The sequence below is a fragment of the Phoxinus phoxinus genome, assembly GCF_949152265.1.
Source record: "Phoxinus phoxinus genome assembly, chromosome: 9".
Classification (NCBI taxonomy): domain Eukaryota; kingdom Metazoa; phylum Chordata; class Actinopteri; order Cypriniformes; family Leuciscidae; genus Phoxinus; species Phoxinus phoxinus.
Genome location: NC_136884.1, coordinates 21,354,615 through 21,363,687, shown reverse-complemented (window position 1 = coordinate 21,363,687; position 9,073 = coordinate 21,354,615).

The following is a 9,073-nucleotide window of genomic DNA, read 5'->3' as shown; positions in this document are numbered from 1 at the left end:
GTACTCTTTGTGTGTCTGTGTAGATCTGAACATAGCTGTGGTACTCATTAATATATTTATGCACATTACATGAATCACATTCCTTATCCTTGTTTTTCTTTTCTAACAATGTAAAATCTACTGTAGGGTCTGAAAGTAACCAATGTTATATTACTGGTAGTTGGACTAACTTTTAACTGATTAACTTTAAGTTATGTTGATTTCTGTATTACTGTCCATCCAAAGCTTTTTGTTTTCCTCCTCTCTTTTTCCCAACAGGGCTTTAAAATGTTTTGTGTTGGATGCTTTTGATTATTGCCTTGTAAATTAGCTCAATAATTCAGTGATAACTGTATCCTTCTCATTTCTAATGACATTTCCCCCATTTCCTGTAGTGCTATAATTGGTGTATTTGTATAGCTCATGTACATTCATAGTCTCAATACCTGATGCACTGTCTAACTAATTTGACAATGAATGATCCACATACAAAATGGAAATGCAAAATGTATATGATTATTGTTCACATGTACATCAAAACATAATCACATATTTCAAACAGCAATGGCTTTAAATGAGAAATGAATCAAGGATTGTTTTGCATAGATGTTAAATTCCAATATTTGAACACATTCGAGGTACACAAATATAGCTTATATTTATACAATAATAATGCCAATATGTTTAATAGGTGCTTGTGTTGTTACATTGAGTTTATATCCACTGTAATTAGCGAAAAAAACATACAGTATATCTGTGTTAAATAGCAATCCATAATGTTAATCCAGATCAGGTTGGTTAATCTCATCCTGGGCACAGTATGCTTCTCTTGACCTGTAGCTATTTCCTTTCCCAAAGCTGAGCTTTGGTTGGTACTTTGCAAACCTATTGTTTCTGTTGTTCGTTTACAATAGTTTAGCTATTTAGGCCTACATCTTATCTCGCACTTTATGACCGTTAACTGAAGCGTTGTGCGGGAATTCGCGCTCGGCTTGCAGCTTAATATGTGAACATATAAGACCGCCTACTTTGAATTAATCTCAGACTCAAACATTTTGACAATGACGAGCTGTTAGTCTGCCTTTATAGTGTACAACAGATAATTAAATCAAGCAGAACTTTTTATAAGCTCGGTTGACTGTATTTTATTTTGATAATGAACAGGCTGCGATGTCAAATTAGCAGTGCTAGAACTGACATATTGTGCGCGCACGCGAGACGCCGGGGCGATTACTTGGATTTTTTCCTCAGCAAGGGAAACAAAGGAATACAAGCTAGATCTGAAGCTAGATCTGTGTCTGTCAAGAAGAGATGCTTAAATGAGAACACTAGTGTACTATTTATGAAGGCTAAATCTTCAACACCAATCATATCTGCTGACTCTGTTGATTTTCTCCTTGATTCTTTTAACTCAAAAGTTAAAAGTGTAATTGATGATATTGCTCCTGTGAAGGTCAGGAAGAGTGGTAGACAAAAGGCACCCTGGAGAAACTCAACAGCAGTGCAAAAATATGAAAAGACAATGCAGAAAAGCAGAGCGCATGTGGCGAAAGACAAAACTTGTAGTCCATTATAACATCTACAAAGACACCATCCATGCTTTCAATATGGAACTAGGCAAAGCTAGACAGACTTTCTTCTCAAATATTATTAACAGCAACTTAAACAACACACGCCCTCTTTTTGCTACTGTAGAGAGACTGACAAACCCCCCAAGCCAGATTCCCAGTGAAATGCTCTCAGACAGCAAGTGCAGTGAGTTCGCTTCTTTCTTCTCTGAGAAAATCAATAATATCAGAAAGGTGATCAGCACATCCTTGAGTTGCACTGGGGTCAGACAGATCAGACCACAACCTGAGAAAGTAGTTACTATGTCTGATTTCAAAGAAATTGATGGCACAATTTTGGAAGAAACCGTACACCACCTTAAAACATCAACCTGCGCCCTTGATGCTCTTCCCACATCTTTCTTTCATCAAACTCCCTGAAAACTGCAGTTGTCAAACCCCTCCTGAAAAAGAGCAATCTGGATAAGACTATATTAAGCAATTATAGACCGATCTCAAATCTTCCTTTCATTGGCAAGATCATTGAAAAAGTTGTTTTCAGTGCTGCATTAATTAAAAAGACTATAATTTCTTACAGTAGCCACATTCAAATTGTTGTGTCAAAAACAATATTTAACAAACACAGCATCACGGCAAAAGAGACGTCAAGATCCAAATTGTATTTAAAAGAAAAAGATACATTTATTCTTGCAAGAATAGTTCCCATTCTAGCCACACAGGCCAGCTGCAGGCTGGGGTGAAACCCCCAGCCTTTACAGACCAGTTTGCAGGGCAGAGTGAGACACAGATAGGTGCTTGGCTGGTAGTTTTATAATGTTCTTATCAAAGCATTCTCTAAACACCCACCCCAGAGGGCAGGAACTGAGGAACCCCCATGGTTGCCTCAACCCCTCCCTAGCCTGAGGATCTTCTCACCTCTGTATCACACACAGCTGTATCAACGTTACAACATAAAGCTCAAAATACAGAAAACATGTCATTCAATTTTATCATTGAGAAAACAAGATAATTAAAAAAATAGTTTATAAAAGATTAAAATCACCACTACAAAATCCAGACTCAAAACACATCTGTTTAGCTTTGCATTTACTGAATGAGCACTGTGCCACTGTTCGTCCGACTGTTTTCACTGTATTTTATTTTATTTTCTAAACTGTTTTAATTATTCTTATTTCTTTTGATTATTTTAATTTCTTATTTTAAGATTATTTTAAAATGTGCTATTATATAGCACATTTCTGTATGAAATGTGCTATATAAATAAACTTGCCTTGCCTTGCCTACAATTATTTAAATTTTCTCTGTTTTTTGTTTGACTTGGTCTGTACAATTAATTACATAAGCACTGAACAAAATCAGTCAGTGCTGTGCTGCTTTCCTCTGCTTGACCAACCTCTTGTCTCGAGATGTTTAATTTTGTCAGTATCGTCACTTTGTTATTATCCTGTGTATTACTTTTATATAAATTTTGAGTGGTTCATTATTTTTTCTATTAAATGTAAAATGGTTTCTGACTTCTCGAGTTAAGATACAGTACACATTAATAAACCACAATAAATAAAACAAATTAACTGATGTCTCAAGTCATGTGATTTACGGGTCATTGGACAGGTGTCTAATCCTTTTATATTCTGTCTATGGTCTAATCACAACTGAATTCCGGAAAAGGGGAAGTAACCAATGACATTTGAGGTTATTAAAACAGTAAGTCCCGCTCCTCGACTGCCACAAATAAAAGTGTTCGATCGAGCAAAAACAGCAGGCGAGAGAAGATCAGGCGTGAGAGTATGGGGAATGATCATGTGTGCGCGAGAGCTTGGGGAATGATAATGCGCGCGTGGGGGGTTTGAATGAGCTTGCGAGTTCCCGTTTCCTCGCGTGTAGATCTGTTATCCTCTTGCGGAAGTTATTTACCGCACGCGTCAGCATCAGTTGTGTGCTCGGTTTTTATGTGTTTAAAGTCTGTGTAGAGAGAACGATGTCGTCTTAGCGGCCTCTAATTTAATAACTAATGATCGTTGCAACGGAACTTTAGCTCGAAAATATCTTTATTCAAGAACCGCTATAAAGCCAAAACAATCTATGTTACCTTAAATTATCCGTTTATCACTGTAAAGCCGCTTTGAAACAATCTACATTGTTAAAAGTGCTATATAAATGATGACGACTTGACTTGACTAGGAACCGTACGACCAAGTCGTTCCTTACAAGTGATTGGCCATCCACCGGAGCATGATAAGGTGCTATGGCTGCCACGTACACTTTGAGCGTGGACGGGGAACGGCCCGCATCCAACAGCTCCTGTAGGAAGTAGAGTATCACTGATACCTCGCATGACTTGGGTTCAAAGTGTCTATCCGAGCACCAGCCGGAGAACACTGACCACTTCAGAGCATAGAGACGCCTGGTAGACGGGGCTCTAGCCTCAGAAATTGTGTTCAGGACCTTCTCTGGAAGGTCCCCGGGTACCTGTTGAGGGGCCACACATGTAGAGCCCATAAGTTGGGACGAGGGTGCCAGATCGTCCCGTTTGCCTGTGTGAGGAGATCTTTCCTCAGTGGGACAAGCCATGGGACTTTGTCCTCCATCTGAACTAGTTCTGGGAACCACGGTCTGGTTTTCTGCTGTGAATACTATGCAGTGAGTGTTGTCTTTCAAGGCAAAAAGGTCGACTTCGGCCTCGCCGAACACACTTGATATCAGACAAACCTTCTGAGGGTATATAGACAACTCGCCTAGGGTAGTGTTGTCTCGAGAAAGCATATCCGCACACACATTCTGAATGCCAGGGATATGTGCTGCTCTCAGAGAGCTCAGGTTGGCTTGAGCCCAAAGAAGGAGGTCTCTCGCCATTGAGTACAGGTTGCCCGACCTGAGACCACTTCTCTTCTCCATCTACATGACATCACTAGGATCTGTGATTCTGAAACATGGCTTCTCCTATCACTGCTATGCTGATGACACACAACTCTACCTCTCATTCCAGCCTGATGATCCGACGGTAGCCGCTCACATCTCAGCATGCCTGACATTTCCGGCTGGATGAAGGACCACCACCTTCAACTAAACTTTGCGAAGACAGAGCTACTTGTAATCCCGGCTAACCCTGCAATTCATCACAACTTCACCATTCAGCTAGGTTCGTCATCCATAACTCCATCAAGATCAGCCAGGAACCTTGGAGTTTTAATTGATGATCAATTGAACTTCACAGACCACATTGCTAGCACTGCCCGGTCATGCAGATTTGCCTTGTACAACATCCGAAAGATCAAGTCCTTCCTATCAAAGCATGCTACACAACTCCTTGTTCAGGCGCTTGTTCTATCCAGACTAGATTATTGTAATGCTCTCCTGGCCGGTCTCCCAGTTTGCACTGTCAAACCTCTGCAACTGATCCAGAATGCTGCAGCTAGAGTGGTCTTCAATGAGCCGAAGAGAGCACACGTCACTCCCCTCCTCAAAGAATTGCACTGGTTGCCAGTTGCCGCTCGCATCAAATTCAAGTCATTGACGTTTGCCTACAGAACAACCACTGGTACTGCTCCCTGTACCTAAACTCATTACTTCAAACTCATGTGCCATCCAGAAACTTGCGCTCTGCAAGCGAACGGCGTCTTGTAGTTCCATCACAAAGAGGCACAAAATCTCTTTCTCGGACCTTTACCATGACTGCTCCCTGCTGGTGGAAGGGTCTGCCCAACTCAATCAGAGCTGCTGAGTCAGTAGCCATTTTTTAAAAACTGCTGAAGACCTATCTTTTTCAACAGCACTTGATCCAGTAACACTAACTCTTTCTCCTCTATTCTATCTTTATAAATAAAAAAACAAAAAAACCTGCGTTAGATTGAACTGCGAAGGGTCATAGCACTTACATACTGTTGTCCTACTGTTAGTTTAATTGCTTCTATTGCTCTCATTTGTAAGTCGCTTTGGATAAAAGCCTCAGCTAAATGAATAAATGTAAATGTAAATGTACCTGAGTCCGCCATGGAATCAGTGTCCATAGACAGCCGCGATTTACTGTAATGCACTGGCTCCCTAACCGTCATGCATGGGCTGGAGCGGACACATACACAGTAATCCCATACGGAGTACTGATGATGCGGCTGCCATGAGACCGACAAGTTTCTGAAACTTCCTCAGGAGTCCGCATGCGTCTGCTTTGAATTAGGCTGTCAGCTGTTGTACAGAGAGCATGCGCTCTGGTGTGAGCCGAGCTCTCATAGTTGTAGAGTCGATAACTGAGCCCAGAAAGATCACACTGGTGGGTTAGTTTGCTCTTGGATAAATTGATTTTGAGCCCCAGGCATTCCGAATGGCCGAGGATCAAATCTCTGTGTTTTAAAAGTTCGGTCCTCCACTGTGCCAACACAAGCCAGTCGTCGAGATAATTCAGCACGCGCACTCCCTTATATCTCAGGGGAGAGAGCTCCGCGTCCATGCACTGTGTATTGATAAGCCTGCCCCTGGAAGGCGTATCTCAAGAATGGCCTGTGATGGGGGGCTATATAGATGTGAAAGTATGCGTCTTAGGTGGTGGGTTGCGCTTAGCTGGCCGCGAGTCATGGTGGCTATCAGCTGCAGGGCAGGGCTGAGGGCCCTGCTTTGCTGGCTTCGATGGCTGAGCAGGCTTTTGGCCTACTCGATGCGGAGCTCGAGCGCTTCTGCAAAAAGTGTCTCATAGCCTGAGGCGATTTCTGTGCTTCGGTGAACCTTTTCCGAAAAACCCTTTTGTCAATTTTGTGATGTCTGATGTCGTGGCCGGCGTGGGCTCGCTCACTTCCATACCCTCGGGCTGCCGCTGGCTGAGACGCTTCTTCTTCCCCGGAAGAAGCAGCGCGGGAAACGGAAGACCGGGAGGTGCGGCGTCACCATCTTTCGAGAGAGCTAGCCGCGTCCGCAGCACCGAAACAGGCCGCCAGCAGAAATCGCGTTTTCAGCATGGGAAGGGCCCAGGCATGAAACGCACTCCGAATGCCCGTCGCCCTCGTGCAGATGGGATCCGCACATGGCGCATTATGAACAAGGCATTTGCAACAACGCTTGTTCAGCTCTTTCAGACTGTATATCGTAACAGTATAGACAGAAAGGATATGTGTAGATCGCCGGATGGGCACTGGAGAACGGCGACAGGAGAAAGCGGCTTCGAAGGTTGAAAAGGCGCAGTCCGCTGTGGGAAGGCTTGTTCTAGCAGAATAAGGCTCATTTCAAAGGCGATAGCTTCAAAGTTTCCGGAGGACACAGAGACGTACGTTGTCAATGAAGTTGAGTAAATCTGCTATAATGGCGAATTCAGGCTTATTTATAGGCTCTGCCATGCCCATTTGGCGGGCTCTGACGTTTGCGCCAATCAGCTAACAGCGCGCCAACACACGCCTTCGCCATTGGATGTGCAGTTGCTGCAACACAGCCAATGAGTGAGCCAGTCACTCTCTGCGCTCGATGTGCAGCTGCAATGCGTTTTACATAAAAGCTTCAATAATCTGAGGAAAGGAGTTTCCCCCACTGTGTATAGCTACGCAATACGAAGTGACCGTTCTCGAAAGGGAACACAATTCACATTCCTTAAATGATGAAATATCCTCTACTTCATCTCAGTGCCAAAATGTTGAAGCAGTATCCTTCAGTATCCACTCATCGGAAAGATATGTGTGCATCCATTGTTGCCAAGCTTTTGGGGAGTGGTGTACCAAATACTGTTCTTTCCACAATTGAGAATTTGGAGGAATTTGTTGAAGATCTGCATCTGTATAATATTAAAGACCATGTTTTAAACTTATTCCCAGGTGACAATCCATCCAGACCAGCCATAGAAGAGTTATTTAAAAGTTTGGACAGCCCTTTCGGCCAATTGAACAATAATTTATTTCAATAATTTATTTAGAAGTATTTCAGAGGCAAATGGGGAGTAGTAGAGACAGTTGAACTGCGCCTTGGTGTTAGGATTGATACCAGAAGAAATACCTTGAATGTGGAGGAAATGGAATAGGCTTAAATGCATCGCAACAACACTGTTTAGCACAAACATACCTTTTGATATTTGGTGACCTGGGACCAGAGAATGATTTGCACTGGCACCTGTTACTCTTGTTGTTGAACATCATAAACATTGTGTTCTCTTACTCAATCACTGAGGGGATGACAGTGTATTTAATGCACCTTATTGTTGAACATCATAAACTCTTCAAAGAACTGTAGGCCTACCCATCAAAAAACTTGCTTCCAAAACATAATTTCATGGTCCACTACCCTAGGTGCATTAGAAAGATTGGACCACTCATTCATATCTGGACCATGAGATTTGAAGCGAAGCACACATTTTTTTGGACTTCAAGAATTTGACTATCGCTTGCAAATAAACACCAGTTTGCAGTAGCTTATCATTGGGAATGCTTGTCTTTAAAAGCAGTTGAGTCTGGTCCAGTAAAAATTTGTTCACCTGAGACACTTTTCAGATTATTCAGATATTTTAAGATTTAACTGCATATCTCTATGTTGGTTCACAAGCCACTGTAAATCTCACAAAGTGGGTAAAACGTTGTTGAGTATTGTGTTGGACTCTTTGTTTGCACAGGTTCTGATGAAAACCTGCCACTTTTCAGCATAACCTCAATCATCTCAAAAATGTTTTGTGTGTGTGTGTTTTTTTTATTGAGCATGAAACGTGTTTCCATGATCACTTCCATGCTTTACAAGTGAGTGAAACCATACCAAGTAAGATACTGGTTATAGAAAGGGAAAGATTAAGGCATTTAAAATCTTTTGATGCCCAAATGTCATACAGGTGTGATTCACAATTTTATGTTGTATTATCTGATTTCTTATTTAAATGAATTCACTGTAAAGTTGTTCCTTGTTACTTCATCTGATGTATAAGTCTCTACCTCAGGTTACACAATCCTACTGCACTACGTAGTTGCCACTCTGTTAGCTGCATAAATGTAATGTTTTACTGTTAGATTTTAACGTATTTTATGACAACAATTATTTTAATGTGTGTCCATACATGGAATTTCTTAACCTAATGTATGAATTTGCTCAGATAAAAGCAAGTTGTTGAGAGTATGCTGTTCAGTGTATAAATTTCACATAAAACATTATATTGTGTTAAATAAATGTTAACTCTAAGAAGCGTTAAATTCACTGTTAAGGAGTTCATATTGTAAATAACTACATTTTAGAGTTTGGCTTGGGGAAATTCTATTCAAAAACACTGAAACAAATTATTTAAAATCATTATTGCCCTACAAATAAAGCTTATCCGTCAGTTTAATTGAATGAGCTGTCAATTTTCCTTCATGTTTTATTTTCTGACTTTATTAGAATAACGTAACACTTTGTATTTTAACGTGACATGTTACATCAATAATATCCAACCCGTTCTCATTCCCAGCGCGTTATTGTCACGTCCGTCGGCGTCTACATCCAACGCACATGGCACCCTTCAGCGTCTTTAGGAAACGCACAGATCTTTCCACTAACTCCAATGTAAACCCATCCGCGCTACTATTGGACGCCCAGGG